The sequence below is a fragment of the Natator depressus genome, chromosome 6, assembly GCF_965152275.1.
Source record: "Natator depressus isolate rNatDep1 chromosome 6, rNatDep2.hap1, whole genome shotgun sequence".
NCBI lineage: Eukaryota > Metazoa > Chordata > Testudines > Cheloniidae > Natator > Natator depressus.
The window spans coordinates 107,687,509-107,704,319 of NC_134239.1; the positions used below are offsets into that span (position 1 = coordinate 107,687,509).

Here is a 16,811-nt window from a genome sequence, read left to right on the forward strand (position 1 = left end):
CTACAGAGTCATTCTCGCTCTTTGGCCCAGTCAGTAGTTAAGCAGTCATATAAAATGGAACAGCTTCAAGAGGAGAGATTGAGAGCAATTTACTGTAGAATAGCCTATAGCCTGGTGGCTAGGCTGCTCATCTCTAAGTGGGGGAGATCTGAGTTTAAGATTAAACTCGATAAGTTTATGGAGGAGATGGTATGATGGGATAACATGGGTTTGGTAATTAAATATTCATGGTAAATAGGCCCAATGGCCTGTGATGGGATATTAGATGGGGTGGGATCTGAGTTACCCAGGAAAGAATTTTCTGTAGTATCTGGCTGGTGAATCTTGCCCATATGCTCAGGATTTAGCTGATCGCCATATTTGGGGTTGGGAAGGAATTTTCCTCCAGGGCAGATTGGAAGAGGCCCTGGAGGTTTTTCGCCTTCCTCTGTAGCATGGGGCATGGGTCACTTGCTGGAGGATTCTCTGCTCCTTGAAGTCTTTAAACCACGATTTGAGGACTTCAGTAGCTCAGACAGTGAGAGGTTTTTTGCAGGAGTGGTGGGTGAAATTCTGTGGCCTGCGTTGTGCAGGAGGTCAGACTAGATGATCATAATGGTCCCTTCTGACCTAAATATCTATGAATCTATGAATCTATGAGTTCAAGTCCCTACTCCAGAGCAGGGATTCAAACATGGGTCTCCCACATCTAAAGGTTATAACTCACTCACCCTTCTGAAGCTGGTCCTGCAAAACTTTTTTCTAGTTTACACTAACGAGTCAAATTTACGATTAGTTTTGGGTTGACAAAAACTGCATTTTTCAGCAAATAAATTATTTGCTTGAAAAATTTTACCCTTGCAGTACCACAACCCTCTTTTATGACAATTAATTAATTAATTTGTATTGTGGTAATGACTAGAGGCCAGGGCTCCATTCTGCTACACCCTGTACAAACGTATGACATAGAGTCTATGTCCCAGAGAATTTACAGTCTAGAGCTCTGATCCTTCAGAGCTTAATCATGTGGCTAACTTTACTCTCTTTAACTTCAGCAGAACTATACAGTGTGTAAAGTTAAGTCTTTGCAGGATCAGGGCCTCATGTTGGATTTTTATACTGCTGGATTCCTTCTGCAATGATCATGATTAATCCATCACTGGGCCCTACACTTCTGAGCCCCTACCTTTTAGTCTAAATAACAATAAACAGTTGTATGTTGCAATGACCACAGCTGGGCTGGCCATGCTGTGGATCCACCGGGAATGGATGCTCATCCTGCTGCTGCGTGGGGCACTGCTTACTGTGATGGAGAAGTGGCAGGTCAAACCTGAGTGGCACTGCCTTCCTGTGTGTCAGGTCATAATGCCACTCACTTGTATTTGGTCCAGCTGCCCCTCCATCATGGTAAGAACAGCATCCTGAGCAGCAGCTGGATGAGCAGCCAGTCCTGGCAGATCCACAGCATGCCTATCTGGCTGAGGTGAGTGTGCTGTATGGCTGTTTGGCCCAAGCCACCAATGGATTTGGGCTGTAGGCCTGTGCCTACTTTGCCTATCCATAATCCAGCCCTGGCTATGGTCTGTGATGGGCTGTGTTAATAGGCAACAGGTTTAACACAAAAGAATGTCAGGTTTCAGAGTAGCAGTCATGTTAGTCTGTATCCGCAAAAAGTAGAGGAGTACTTGTGGCACCTTAGAGACTAACAAATTTGTATGAGCATAAGCTTTCATGAGCTACGTCCAATGAAGTGAGCTGTAGCTCACGAAAGCTTATGCTCAAATAAATTTGTTAGTCTCTAAGGTGCCACAAGTACTCCTTTTCTTTTTACAAAAGAATGTATTCGTCGCACAATGCACAGTCAACCTGTGGAACTCGTTGCCATGGGATGTTATGAAGGTCAAAAGTACAACTGAGTTCAAAAAAGAATTAGATAAGTTCATGAAGGATAAGTCCACCAGTGGCTCTTAACTGAGATGGTCAAAGTAATGCAACCCCATGTGCTGGGTATTCATAAGCCTCCGACTGCCAGAAAGTGGGACTGGATAGAGGATGGATCACTCGAAATTGCCTGTTCTGTTCATTCCCTCTGAAGCATCTGGCACTGGCCACTGTCGGACTGATCTGACTCAATATGGATGTTCTTATGTTCCTATGACTTGAAATGAATCTGAGTCAGTGTTTGTACATAGGTGGAACATGCTAGATAAATGCCAAGTTTTAGTTTAATGAGGTAATTCTTTCTGAAAAAACTACTGCTAAGATGTGACAGTTTGGGGAATCTATGTACATTTTACAAATTACAGTTTGATTTTTGTGAACTGTCTTATGACTCTTTTTCTGTGTACTGCCTCATGCTCCTTGTGCTAAGGAGCAGGGGAGTGGCACCCACAAGTCTGACTTTGAAAGACACAGTCATTAAGGGCAATATCAACCAGTGAATTGACCTGGTCACAACAGAATAATAGGATGGCTGAAGTCTGGGGGAGGCCAGTTTTCTCTAACTTCTCTGCAGGGGACTTAGGGTTTGGAGCAGAGGAATTTCACAAGCAGCAGAACAAAGAAACCAGGTGTTAGTGGTAGAGCTTAAAAACACAAGAATTCACACAGCAAGAGGCAGGGGAGAGGAACAAAGGGGGCATGCTTTTATAGCATAGGAGAGTGTTTCTGATTTTGTGACCAGCCAAGGGCAAAGAAAGCTGATCTAGAACAGAGGTGGTGTGGAGCGGGAGAGACTCCATGATTGAGAGGAGAAGCCATGAGCTGCATTAGTAGGTTTCTGGACACCCGAGAGGATTCTGAGCTAAGCCAAGAGAAAATTCTAATGGTGCAGAAACTGAAGCAAAGAAGTGTGTGTAGGGTTTTACTGTTTTTGTCTAGATCTGTATATCTTTTGTACTATCTAAAGCAGTGGTTTTCAAACTTTTTTTTTCTCACAACCTAATGGAAGAAATACACTTACCCCACAACCCAAACAATAATACCTTCTGACTAGAGTTTTCATAAAATCACAAGAAAGGGCAATACTAGCTTTACCCACTTCACTTCAAGTAATAAATAAAATTAGACATTGATGTTACTTGTAAAACATTTTAAAATACAGCATAAATACAGTAAAGAAGACTATCAAGTTGAATTTCACTTACTTAATGTGATGGGATGGCCTGCCTTTTGTTCATGATCTCTTTCCAATGTGGATCACAAGGTGAAAGTGCTACCCACATGTCAGATGTGCTGTTGAGTCAGTTTCTTTCTTTTGTTTTTAACCATGTCAAAGTCAAAAATCCCAGTTCGCACATGTAAGTGTTGTGAACTGTAGCAACAACAGAACACTTATCTTACTTAACAGTGGATATATTGTTTGAAAATACTTATCCAAAAGGATGACAAATTTAATGACTTGTGGTGTGTTTTGAGTGTGCTATCACTGGTGAGTGGCAGCAGCTCTTGTTCTTGCTCAGGCATCAAGTTTTACTCCATTATTGATTCAGGATTTTTGAAAGCAAAAGGATTTTTCACCCCAACACTTTTCCTTCAGATTTCCAAACCCCTCTGCAGGGAAGTAGCAACTAAAATTGTTACATAGCACAGTCAGATGTAACTGTATGACACTTAATTTCATTTTTTCTTCACTGATGCTATTCTCTTCAGAGCATTGTAACAGTGTTGGGAACATGTAGTAGCTCAGACAATTACTTTTCAGTCATGCTTGTGCTAATGAATTTTGGAATGCTTTTATCTGTTCGCAGTGTCTAAACAAACCATTGCCTCTTCTTTGTAACTTCAAATTCAGTTCATTTAAAACTGAGAAAATGTCAGCTAGATATGACAACTTTATTTAACCAACTGTCATCGTCAAACAAATTTGCCAAGTTAGACAGTTTCTCTAGAAGAAAAATGTGAATCTCATTCCTGAGTTCAAAGAACGAGGAGTACTTGTGGCACCTTAGAGACTAACAAATTTATTTGGGCATAAGCTTTCGTGGGCTAAAACCCACTTCATCGGATGCATGCAATGGAAAATACAGTAGGAAGATATTTATACACAGAGAACATGAAAAAATGGGTGTTGCCATACCAACTCTAACGAGACTAATCAATTGCTATGGCAATACCCACTGTATTTTTGTTGTATGTAAATTTTCTTTTTGCTGATACAGACTAACACAGCTACCACTCTGATTCTTGAGTTCGTACACCCTTGTAAGCACTCTGCCCTGTGGCAGCCACCATACTTCAGTGTGAAACAGTCAATGAATATGCTCTTGTCAGGGTTCCTCCCCCCTCTGAACTCTAGGGTACAGATGTGGGGACCCGCATGAAAGACTCCCTAAGCTTATTCTTACCAGCTTAGGTTAAAAAGTTCCCCAGGGTACAAACTTTGCCTTGTCCTTGAACAGTATGCTACCCCCACCAAGCGTTTTAAACAAAGAACAGGGAAAGAGACCACTTGGAGACGTCTTCCCCCCAAAATATCCCCCCCAAGCCCTACACACCCCCTTTCCTGGGGAGGCTTGAGAATAATATCCTAACCAATTGGTTACAACTCATCAAAGACCCAAACCCCTGGATCTTGGAACAATGGAAAAATCAGTCAGGTTCTTAAAAGAAGGATTTTATTATCTCTGTAAAATCAGGATGGAAAATACTTTACAGAATATTCAGATTCAAAACACAGAGGATCCCCCTCTGGGAAAAACCTTAAAGTTACAGAAAACAGGAATAAACCTCCCTCTTAACACAGGGAAAATTCACATAAAACAAAAGATAAACTAATCTGCCTTGCCTGGCTTACCTATACTGGTTGCAATATTGGAGACTTGGATTAGGATGGGTTGGAGAAGATGGATTTCTGTCTGGCCTCTCTCAGTCCCAAGAGAGAACAACCACGTAAACAAAGAGCACAAACAAAAGCCTCCCCCCCCAGATTTGAAAGTATCTTGTCCCCTTATTGGTCCTTTTGGTCAGGTGCCAGCCAGGTTAGCTGAGCTTCTTAACCCTTGACAGGTAACAGGATGTTGCCTCTGGCCAGGAGGGATTTTATAGCATTGTATGCAGAAAGGTGGTTACCCTTCCCTTTATATTTATGACAGCTGTGCTCTGATTTCTGATCATAACGCTTCAAAAAGCCTATTGTTCAGTGAGCTCCTGTTAATGAAATTAACAATTTTCATTACTTCCTTCAGTACTGCCTTAAGATTGGGTAAATATCTGGGATGCCAAAGCTTTGCGATGAATGAAACAGTGATTCCAAACAACATTACTAGTTGTCTCAGATATTTTTTTCACAACTCCGCTATTTCTAGCTGTCATATTTGCTGCACCACCACTTGTAATTCCTTTGCAATTAGCCTAGTTCAATTTGTATTTTCCAAATACGCAGCCATGCAGTGCTTCGAGTATCTGTACTCCTGTTGTATATTTTGGTAAAATCAGACAATACAGCAAATCTTCCATAAATTCATCTTGCCAAACATACCTCACATAAACTAACAATGTTGCAATTTGAAATGTCAGTACTCTTGTCAAATTGGATAGCAAAATCCCTGGCTGACTGTAACCGAGTAATAAGTTGGGCTTCCAAATGCTCTGCAATATCACATATTCGAGAGATTATGTTATCACTGGGAGGAATAGTTCTCAATTTTTTGGCAGATTTCTCATTAAGAATTGTACACACCATATTCAGAGATGCTGGAAGAATAAGCTTCTTGACAACTGTAGGGGGCATTTTCTCTTTTGCCATATGTATACACCCAAATATGATGCCAGTTGTGCCTTATCATTCAAAATAGTTGACCGACCAAGAACTTGCGCTGATAACTTTAATTCCCGTTGCTTCCTCTGAAAATATTCAAGAGGCTTAACAACGAGTTCGCCATGTTTTGTTTCTAAATGTCTTTTTAATGTGTGTGTGTGGGGGGGGGGGGGTTAGAAAACCTGGATTTGTGCTGGAAATGGCCCACCTTGATTTTCATGCAGGTTGTAAGGAGAGTGGTCACTTTGGATAGGCTATTACCAGCAGGAGAGTGAGTTTGTGTGTGTGGTTTTTGGAGGGGGGTGAGGGGGTGAGAGAACCTGGATTTCTGCAGGAAATGGCCCACCTTGATTATCATACACATTGTGAAGAGAGTGGTCACTTTGGATGGGCTATTACCAGCAAGAGAGTGAGTTTGTCTGTGGGGGGGCGGAGGGTGAGAAAACCTGGATTTGTGCTGGAAATGGCCCAACTTGATGATCACTTTAGATAAGCTATTACCAGCAGGAGAGTGGGGTGGGAGGAGGTATTGTTTCATGGTGTCTGTGTATATAATGTCTTCTGCAATTTCCACAGTATGCATCCGATGAAGTGAGCTGTAGCTCACGAAAGCTCATGCTCAAATAAATTGGTTAGTCTCTAAGGTGCCACAAGTCCTCCTTTTTTTTTTAACTTTGATGGTTGTAAACTCTCATTTGCAAGCACCTCGCTGCAAATAACACACTGGGGCTTTGGATCTTGGTTTGTGTTAGCACAAGTGATGAAACCATATTTCAAAAAAGCATCACTATGCTGTCTCATTCACACTTTGGTTTTCTTTTTAGTAGATGGTTCAGATGAAGTTGACGTGGCAGAAGTATTGTAGAATTTTCTGTTGCCTACTATGTACTTACACTTGCATTTTCATTTTCTGATGTAGATGGATTTGATGACTGTGTTCCAAACTTCTTTTTCTTATTACAAAATGATCCATTTTTCAGCACGAAAGTTTGTTGATTAAGCCTCGCAACTTGAGTCTCCACAACATTAACAAAACCGACAGTATGCAGAAAGCAGTCTTGTTAGATTAGGTGATTACATTCAAAATGGCTACGTTGTGTATGCATGTAGTGCGTAATGCATCAGAAACTCTCTGCAAACAAATAAGTCTTACTGGAAATAAGTAAAATGTCCAACATTTAAATGATTATAATGCTATTTTAAAATGGTAATGAAAGACACTTTAAGAGATCATGACATTTTAAATTTGCAAGCGACCCAGTGCCTAGTACTGGGTCATGACTGATCTAAAATAAAAAGTGGTCATCATAGACACCTTTGCAAAATCTATGTGTCTGTTTGCTTTCACTATCACATTCTACTGAGGTAACTGTAAATCCAGAGCGCCCTTAAGATTGGAGCATCGAGAACGGATGTCCTTCAGCTATGGAGGAATTTGGGGTATCAGCACTGGTCCTTGGGGCCTACGGTAGCTGGGCCCCGAGGACACAGTTCTATGAAGGGGTTACAGAAAGAAAGCCTGTGGGTTGGATCTGTGCCTTCCAGGCCAAGGAAATCAGACAGTGCTTCAGCCTACTCAGACTATGGAAATTTAAGATCACATGGGCCCAGTGTAGTGGGACATAAACACAGCAGCCTCGTGAGTGTCCTTTATACTGAGCTTTCCCAGAGCTGTATGTAACCCTAAATATTATTATTTTGACATTTTTCTTGTTTAAATTTACTTGTAATACTATTGGGGAAATAAGTGGTTAATCTGCTGTCTTTTTGCTCATCGTGAAATATTACACAGAATTTTGGCATCTGCCCATGCAAAAAAATTAATAGCATAGTTAAATAGGTTACTAATGTCACCTATAGATTCTTCCACATAATCAGTGCGTAATCAAGCTCAAACATGGCATACAACCTATTTCTACCGATTTGTTAAATTTTCAAAGAAATACAAATATTAAATAATACATTTGAAACTCCTTAATCTCCCAAACCATCAGCCCATAATGCGGATTTAGGCTTTCTGGCAATGGCATATAAGATTTGCCATTAATGTTTGAAAATTGATCTTTACAAATTCTCAGTAACTTTATTGACTGATTTTAACATGCCCAACTGAATAACATTGCAAGCATATCTTCTTTTAACACTTTCCTTTGACAGTCTGGGATTCCAGAATTTACCTTTTGTTATTTGTAGGTTGAACCACTTCAACCATGCTTACTTGTAAATTGCATATCCTTCTCTTGGCTCTGTTTCAGACATTTCTTCACATTTGGCTAAGTTCAGTAATAAGATGCTCCAAACTGGTAGATACTTTGAAAGCAGATTTATCATCTGACTCAATCTAGTTGAATAACTTGCTATAAGGAATCTTTCCAATCTATGAGATCATGGATTAGTTAATAAGAAAATAAAGGGACGAGTATGAGGAACGTTCTTTTTTGTGCAGAGTTTTTTTTGAATCCTACAGAATCTCAGCTAAGAAGTAAAGGTAAAAGTAAAAAAAAGTAAAAGAGTTATTGCTTCCAAGTAACACAAATGAAATGAGAAGACCACTACGTTGGGCCTGAAAAAGATTCCTCCTTGATCAAAGATCACCTGAATTAGAAAGCATTTCTCAGAAGATTAACTATCAGTTAATCAAACAGTTGTTAGAGTAACAGCCATGTTAGACTGTATTCGCAAAAAGAAAAGGAGTACTTGTGGCACCTTAGAGACTAACCAATTTATTTGAGCATAAGCTTTCGCATCCGATGAAGTGAGCTGTAGCTCACGAAAGCTTATGCTCAAATAAATTGGTTAGTCTCTAAGGTGCCACAAGTACTCCTTTTCTTCAAACAGTTGTGTATTCCTCATCTGTATCAAGAGTTGCTCAATGATATAGACGCTACAGAACTTGTCCATCCAGTCATTATGGAAGCTCAAGGCTCCATAGTTTAGGTTAAGTTGAGTTGTTTGTTTGTTTTTTCAATTAAAGCAGAGATTCAACCCACATTGTTACGTATGAAAAATGCAGCCTTACCAAAATGACAATATTTACCTTCAAGTACAAAATACATTTTCTGAGAATTTTCAAGTTAATCCATTAATTAGTTTGGATTCAAATTTAGCACTTTGTCACATTTTTGTGTGTGTCTTCATGATCTCAGCTCAGACATTGTATACACAAAAAAATGATAGAGAAGTGAATCTTGAGTAGTTTCAGTGAAGTGGGTAGTATTTTAAAAGAAATTTTAGAATCAGTGGTTATTGTTACACATTATCTTTCAAAACTGGAAGTTTCTTATTTAGCAGAGGCTGAAAAATCTCCTTCAGAGAGAATCTCAAGAATTACCCTCTTTCAAAATGGTTAACATCTCCTATTGTTTTCATTGGGAATGAGGCCACAGGCTTCTCTCAGCTAAGATGCCCTACTCAAAAAGGTCACCATCTCTTTGTAGTGACGGCATGACAGGGGAAAATATGAAAACATCTAGCATGGTTTCAAAATCTGGGAACACAGACACAAACAGGCATTAGTCATAATGATCATAATTAATCATAATGATATGTTTACTACAAGGCAAAACTACAGAGTAAAACTTGTGTGGGTGTCTTAAATATGTATTTCCTTGTATTATCATGTTTGGCTTTCTTTCAGGGTGGATTCGATTTAAATCAAATTAATTTAAATCATGATTTAAATCACTGGTCAGGAAGACTCTATTTAATCATGGTTTTCTACATAAAAGTGCATTCTTGTTGGTTATTATAACCTTAATACATGTACTTCACAACTCTGAGATAGATGTAGGTTTCATTTTTAGAAGGTACACACTATACATTTTTAAACAGTGATTTATTTTGAAAACTTTTCAGATTAGTTTTACAGCTATATCAGAAAATGAATGATTGTGTGGTTATTTCGTTTACCAAAGGTAACTGAAGCAGATATTTCTGAAGTTATTGGGAGGTAACTATGTCCAGTTCAACAGCTTAATCATTAATATTTGGAGGATTTTCTTGCCATGCTGTATTGGGAGGACAACATCGCCAGACAGACATTTAAATTGTTTTATTTAATTAAAACAACAAAGTTAAGTATTGTGGATTCAACAGCAAACATATAACATTTTGACAAAACAAAACAAGCATATGTCCCTCCCTTCTCACATTTAGCTCCAGACTTCTTCTCCTTGTCCAAATCTATTCCCCCCCCAACAATCTTCTATTCATTGAACTTTTTGAAACTTTGCAATTTTAGAGAGAGGATAGGGATTGACTCTGTGTGCACTAATTTGCAGAGAGACAATAGAGTTGAGGTCTGTTATTTCTCACTTCTCTATATTATTTATTTATTTAAAACATTTTTGCTGTTAACAAGCATGTTACCTCTGGAGACACAAATCCACAGTTTGAGAACTGCAAAACTAAGCATCTCTGGTGGTATCTTAGAGACTGAGTACTGAATACTATTGGGTAGATAGAAAGATTAACCTAAATAATCTATACAGAAGCCTGTGGAACCCCATAAAATTGGGTGCATAATCCATGAACTATTGGAACTCATTTACAAAACTTTTCTTAATCATTACATGACTATATTGTCTCATACTATAGCATTAGAATTTATAATCCCTTTTCCATGATGAGATACCTTTGAGCTATAATGTATCTTAATTAAAACTGTCTTTAGATAGGTTTTTCTTCAAAAAGCATTTTATCAAAAAAATCCAATTTAAATTAAAAAAATCCTATGCTTTCTTTTGTGTTTAATCTCATCTCTGTATTTCCTGGGTTTATAATGCTTGTTTTGGGGACAAGTACAAAATTGCTGTAAAATATTTTACTTTACATTACTGATATGTATTGTCAAACTTAACTCCATTTTAATTTAGTTTTTGTCTAAATAAGAGGCTGTTTTTTACTGTGGACTTAGATTTTCTTACAAATTGCTCTGTTGATATGAAGTTGGTGATCATAATACAAAGAGAGGGTACTAAAAACTAGACTATCAATATGGCATAAGCTTTTTTAAACAAATATTACAGCTACTACAGAACAGATCAGAACAGATAACTGAATTTTGTGGCTTTTTGTGGCTTTCTCTTTTTAATACAAGTTATGCTTATTGTATTATTTTTAATTCCATTCTTCAGAACTCATATACACATTAAGAATGAAACTATCTCTTATAGCTCACTTATATTTGTATATGCATTCATGACCAAAGCAGATTTATCCTAACTGGACTCTAATGCATCTCATTTCTGATCTTAACCTTTTACTAGCACTTGGTGAATGCTCATTTTGTTCTGTACTCATACTTAATAGAGAACTAGATCCTAGAGGGATGTCAGCAAGAAGGAGAGAGTCGCAGGTGGCCTATGTTGAGAGGAAATGCAGCAACAAGGAGAGTTTGGAAGCTAAATACATAAGAAGCAGGAGGGATAGCAACAGTAGAAGAGACAAGAATTATATGTCTTTTTGTTATTCAACAAGTGTGTGTGTGTGTGTGGCGGAGGGGTGGGGTGATGGAAAGAAGAGTAGCTGCAACAGATGGGAAGTGGGGAAATAATAAAAGGGTATATATTGCACACACTTTGTTACTGGGTTGGTTGCATTACAGATCTTCGCCATATAGGTCACTACTAGTGCCAGTAATCAACAGACAGCTCATCCTGTTGCCAAGATGTCTGCTAATCTTATTTTTTATTGGACCAACTTCTGTTGGTGAGAGAGACAAGTTTTCAAGCCACATAGAGCTCTTCTTCAGGTCTGGGAAAGATATTCCTAGCATCACAGCAAAATGCAAGATGGAACAGATTGTTTAGTTTGTGTCTCTCACCAACAGAAGTTGGTCCAGTAAAAGGTATTATCTTACCCACATTGTCTCTGTAATATCCTGGGATCAACACAGCTACAACTACACTGCATACAGTCTTATTTTGGGGATTAATTAGCTGTAATAGCTTCAATAGAAATATCTGTTGCTTTACACAATAGTGATTATGCCACAGTTTGAAAAAACATTTGGTGTGTGTTATGGGGAAACAATTTCCACATATTTGAGAAACTTGAGTTCTGTTTTAGTCAAACCAAGAGGTCTAAAATATAGCTTTGTTCAGTAATTTTAAACATAAATTACATATAATGTTTTTAACATTGACATTTTCAATGTATCTTAGTCTAAAAAGCCCAGTTAACATAAACTGATTACAAACTATTCTTGCAGCAGGACCACTACTGCTTATGCAAAAAGAAAAGGAGTACTCGTGGCACCTTAGAGGCTAATAAATTTATTTGAGCATAAGCTTTCATGAGCTACAGCTCACTTCATTTGTTAGTCTCTAAGGTGCCACAAGTACTCCTTTTCTTTTTGCGGATACAGACTAACACGGCTGCTGCTACTCTGACATCTGTTTATGCTCAGTCAGTATTACCATTTCAATTTTTGAGTTGTTATAAATCAGCTGTTTAAAAAATGCTGTCACCTGGATTTTGGTATACCAAAAGCAGCCTGTGAACAAACTTTGTAAACAAAAATTATTTGAATGGATTTGGCGGTAAATAAAACATACTAATTTTATGTGCTTTTTTGAAATTCTCTAACAAAAAACCAATAGTTTAGTGATATTTTGGGCATATCACATGACATTTTAAAAACGTATATTTAAATATTGTAATTATTGTTTGCCTGTGCATACATAATATTTTGTTTTTGTTGTATGTAAATTCAATACTAATGATCATAAACCATGCAATTTTAGTTTCCTATCCTCTGACATCTGCGGAAGACATTGGTTTGAAGTATATAGGAATTAAATGCATAGGAGAAAACAGTGGCTCCTTTGAAAAAGGAAAGTGTGATTCATATAGAGTCAGAAAAAACAACATATGCAGTGGATGTGCATTAAGAATCGTCCACAAAACTAGGACATCCTAATATGTCTACCGGCATGATAAATATCCATTTCTACCAACAAAAGAGTAGGCTAATTTTTTAAATTTTACTATTGAGGCTTTTGGTGAAATCTGCTAAAGCAGAACTCAGTTCTTGGCTCATTCTGGTTTGCCAAGAGCTTTGCAAGAAGCTTCCCAAATTAATGACTTTTTAGAATGAGTTTAATGAGAGTTTTTAAAGAGTTTACTCTTTGTGTGGAATATTTAAATAAATAAATAAATAAATAAATAAATAAATAAGGCTGTACTTCAGTCATCACTGGATGATTTTACTTGAAGTGACTCACTGATGATATTTGTAACAGGTTGGCTTTTTCTTCAAAGGCTGGTAGGCACAGGTGAGTTGAATCAGGTAATTCCCTATAACGGGTAGCAGGTGGCTGTAGCAAAGTGGGGAAGTTCAAGAAACTGCAGGAAGTTAGAGAGCCTTTTGCAGGGAAGACCCTGATCCCAGGTGGTTTGGAAGCAAGAGGTTTCAGCCAGGTAAGGCCTGGGAGTGGCCTGCCAAAGCGGAAAAGGCCCCAGACAGGAAGGCCTGAGCAAAGGCTAAATTGGAGCTTCCTGGGAGTGAACAGACTCCACCAGAAAGTGATGTGGGGTTTCCCTACTGAGACCACAGGCAATAAAAGCCTGGGAGTGACTTAGGGTGACCAGACAGCAAGTGTGAAAAATCGGGATGGGGGCAGGGAGTAATAGGCGCCTATATAAGACAAAGCCCCAAATATCGGGACTGTCCCTATAAAATCGGGACATCTGTTCACCCTAGAGTGACTCGACCAGAGGGTAAAACCGACATACTGTGTTTTGGGACTTAGAGTTTTATTCTGGAGTTTTATTTATGTGAATAAACTTCGGCCTCTGAGAAGGGGTGGTGAATGGACAAGAAAAGCCTGTGTGGAGCTTGTTTAAGAAACTCTTTGAGGGAGAAATTCTTACCAGGGCACTGCAGAGGTACTTTTGGGAGGCAGCTGACCCCACTACAGTATTAACAACAATCTTTTCATAGAATTGTAAAAGCAAATATTTTTGTTATAATTCTGTTTAAAAATCACTAGCTTTTTTGCTTTATCTTTTGTATATTTCTGAACATATCCAGATATTACTTTTTGTATTTGTTTTTTCTTATGTAAATCAGAAAAGTCAAGAGTTTGTAACAGGAAGTATGAAGTTCTTCTTTGATTGCACGCCACTTCAGTGGTGTGTGTGCCCTCACACATTCCAATTCAGGTGTGTGCGTGCCCAGTTCAGCAGAATTGGAGACTTTTTCCTTAGTGGTACCCATTCGGGCGGTGCATGTGCCCTCTGCTGCCTTGTGTTGCTGCATAATGGTATAGAGGGCAGCACTGCCCTAGCCCATCCTCAGTTCCTTCTTACCATGATCACTTACTGTGATCAGTAGTAGGAAGCTGTCGGCTTGCTCCTGCAAGTTTCTCCTCTCACAGGGAATTTATCTTATCTTTCTGTAAATAGCTGGGACTTGTTAGTTAGTTCTTTATATTCATATACGTTTCACTTGTTATTTTTATTGTTTTATTGGTGCGTTGGTTCCCTTTTGTTATGGGGTGCTGACTCTGGGTACTTGGGAGTGCCTCAGTCTATGGAGTTTAAGCCTTGTGCCGGCTACAAAAGATCTATGCCAGTGAGTGACCCTCAATCCACATACCTAAAAGTTCTCGGCAAGGGTCACATTAGAGATGCTGCCAAATTTTCAGGGACTTTAAGCTGTGAAAGAAGAAAGAGAGGCAAGGCTGCGCCACACCCTTAGTGAGGCTGTTCAGTGTCCACCTGATGAGCCCTGCTTGGTGAGTGCACCAACTGCTTTGGTGTTGGTGCAGAGTGCTCCCCCGGACACTGGCACTTCCCCAGGGCTGAGGAAGAAGGATAAAAGGTTGAATTCATCCAAGGAGCCGAGGCTTGGGTGTGCTAGAAAATCTAGGTCCCTGGTTCCATCCACCAGTAAGCACTTGCAAGGACAGAGGAAGGTGTCCTCTGGCAAGAGATGCTCATTGGTACCAACCACTTCACATCCAAGGTTCTTAACTGTGACACCGGTACCAGGGCCATCAAGATTGAACCCGTAATGATACTGACTATTTCTATGCAACATGAAAGGATCTCAGTACCAGCAAGGCTGGAGGCATATGTGACAGCACAAAACATACTCTCCCTTTTGGTGCTGGACTCCCAAGATTACAGGAGACAGCTCACCCAGTGCAAGTGTATCCTCAGGACTCAGCTATAGACTTGCTTGAGGGTAGTGGCTTTGGTACTATGAGTGGATAAAGCATCAGTCTGTCTGGTGTTTCTCGAACAGTGCAGTCTAGGAGGGGTAAACCTACCTTGATATCCCTGGTATCAGTACGTCTGGAGCTGCACACTTTAATCTTGGCATTGCCTGGTATGGCATCACCATGATCAGCTGACTCAGGGTCTTCCTCAGAGTCTGAGGTAGGCTCTTATGCCTCTCGCTCCTGAGACAGACAACGACTCTCCTTTTCCTTCATCAAGAGAGCTGTGTTGCTGATGCCCACCGGAGGTACGAAGATGCTCCAGAGAAAGAGAACCTTAAATCAGTCATAGCTGGAATCATATGCCATGTACCCATGGCTCCAATGAAACCTGCTTCTAAATCCTCCCCAGTTCCTCTCTTTAAAATCTGCCACCAGGTGCCATGAGGAGTTCCAAGAGGATGTCTTCACGACTGAGCAAAATCCTCAACCTTCGGAATATCCACCCACTATGCTGCAGGGGAATCAGTCTCAGCCTCCTTTATATTTATCCTCATCAGTGCCTGATGAGACTGTAGTGCCACAAAACACTTCACCAGTCCAAGATGACTACAGGGCTTACCAAGACATTTTCAAACAAGTAGCTACCTCTCATGATATCCCTTTTGAGGGAGTGTTTGATTAGCCTTGTAAACATTCTGGTTTCAATAGGGCCATCTAGAGTGACTGTCCCTATCAACAATGCCTTCCTGGAGTCTGGAAGATCCTTGTGGCAAATGCCATCTTCTCTGTCTCCAACAGCCAAGAGAACCAAAAAAGGTACTATGTGCCTGCTCAAGGCTATGAGCCTTTTTATACCCATTCATTGCCAGGTTCCTTAGTTGTCTTAGCAGTGAGTGAAGGAACACATCTGGGATGGCCTTCTTCTTCCCCAAGGACAAGCATGTAAAGAGACTAGACCTTTTTGATAGAAAGGTTTACTCCACAGCTGGCCTACAATTTCATATCTCTAACCAGCAAGGCTTCTCCCTCTGGGACTATGTAGTTTTCAGAGAAGTTGCCAGAGTATGCCAGGCAGGAACTCCAGGCCATCTTAGCAGTAGGGAAACTGATGGTTAGGATTCTTTGCAAACTTCTTTAGATGGGGCAGATTTGGCAGCCAGAGCTATGGCATCTGCAAATGCTCATGGAACGGAGGGGAGTCTGGGGCAGCTCCGCCTTTTATACCATCACGCAGTAGCATGAGGCAGCAGAGGGCCCATGTGCTGCCCCAATGGGTACCACTAAAGGAAAAATCTCTAACTCTGATACACTGGGCACACATACATCTGAAGTGAAATGGACATGTGCAACACATCTTGAAGAAAAAAAGTTACAGAATTGGCTAGTAACTTTTTTCTATTTAATAAGAAATGGAGTTGGATACACAAATAAGATTGCAGTCCAAAATAACTCCATTTACTCTTTTGAGGTGAAAAGAGTGCACACTTTCTGTCAGGTTCTAAGTATCTACCAGATTCAGTTATTTCTAAATATAGGATGAATTGTAAAGAAATGTGAAGACCAACTGTAAATTTACAGAGTAAGGGCCAGTCCTTCAAATACTTATACCTGTACTTAATTTTTAATATTTAAATCAATGAGACTACTTTCATATATTGTTACTTATGTGCATAAGTGCTTGCAGGATTGGACCAATATTGCATCCTTTTACAAGTGTCTCAGCAAACCAAAAAGGTGTATGGGCAATATTTGAGAAATTTCAATCAAGTGAGAAATGACCAGTTTTATTAGATACACATATAGATGCAAAACAGCTTCTTGGTTTTCTGGTATTTTGAGCACTGATAATATTGGCATTTCTTTATAAAGGCAGGAGCTTAGGAGATGTGGGGATAAATAGATTA

At 39.5% G+C, this 16,811-nt stretch overlaps 1 protein-coding gene across 5 annotated transcripts in view; it reads left to right on the plus strand.

The window, feature by feature from the left end:
- Positions 1-16,811, plus strand: part of EML1 (EMAP like 1) — a 192,944-nt gene that overhangs the window by 94,355 nt on the left and 81,778 nt on the right. The gene's annotated exons all lie outside the window — the stretch shown is intronic.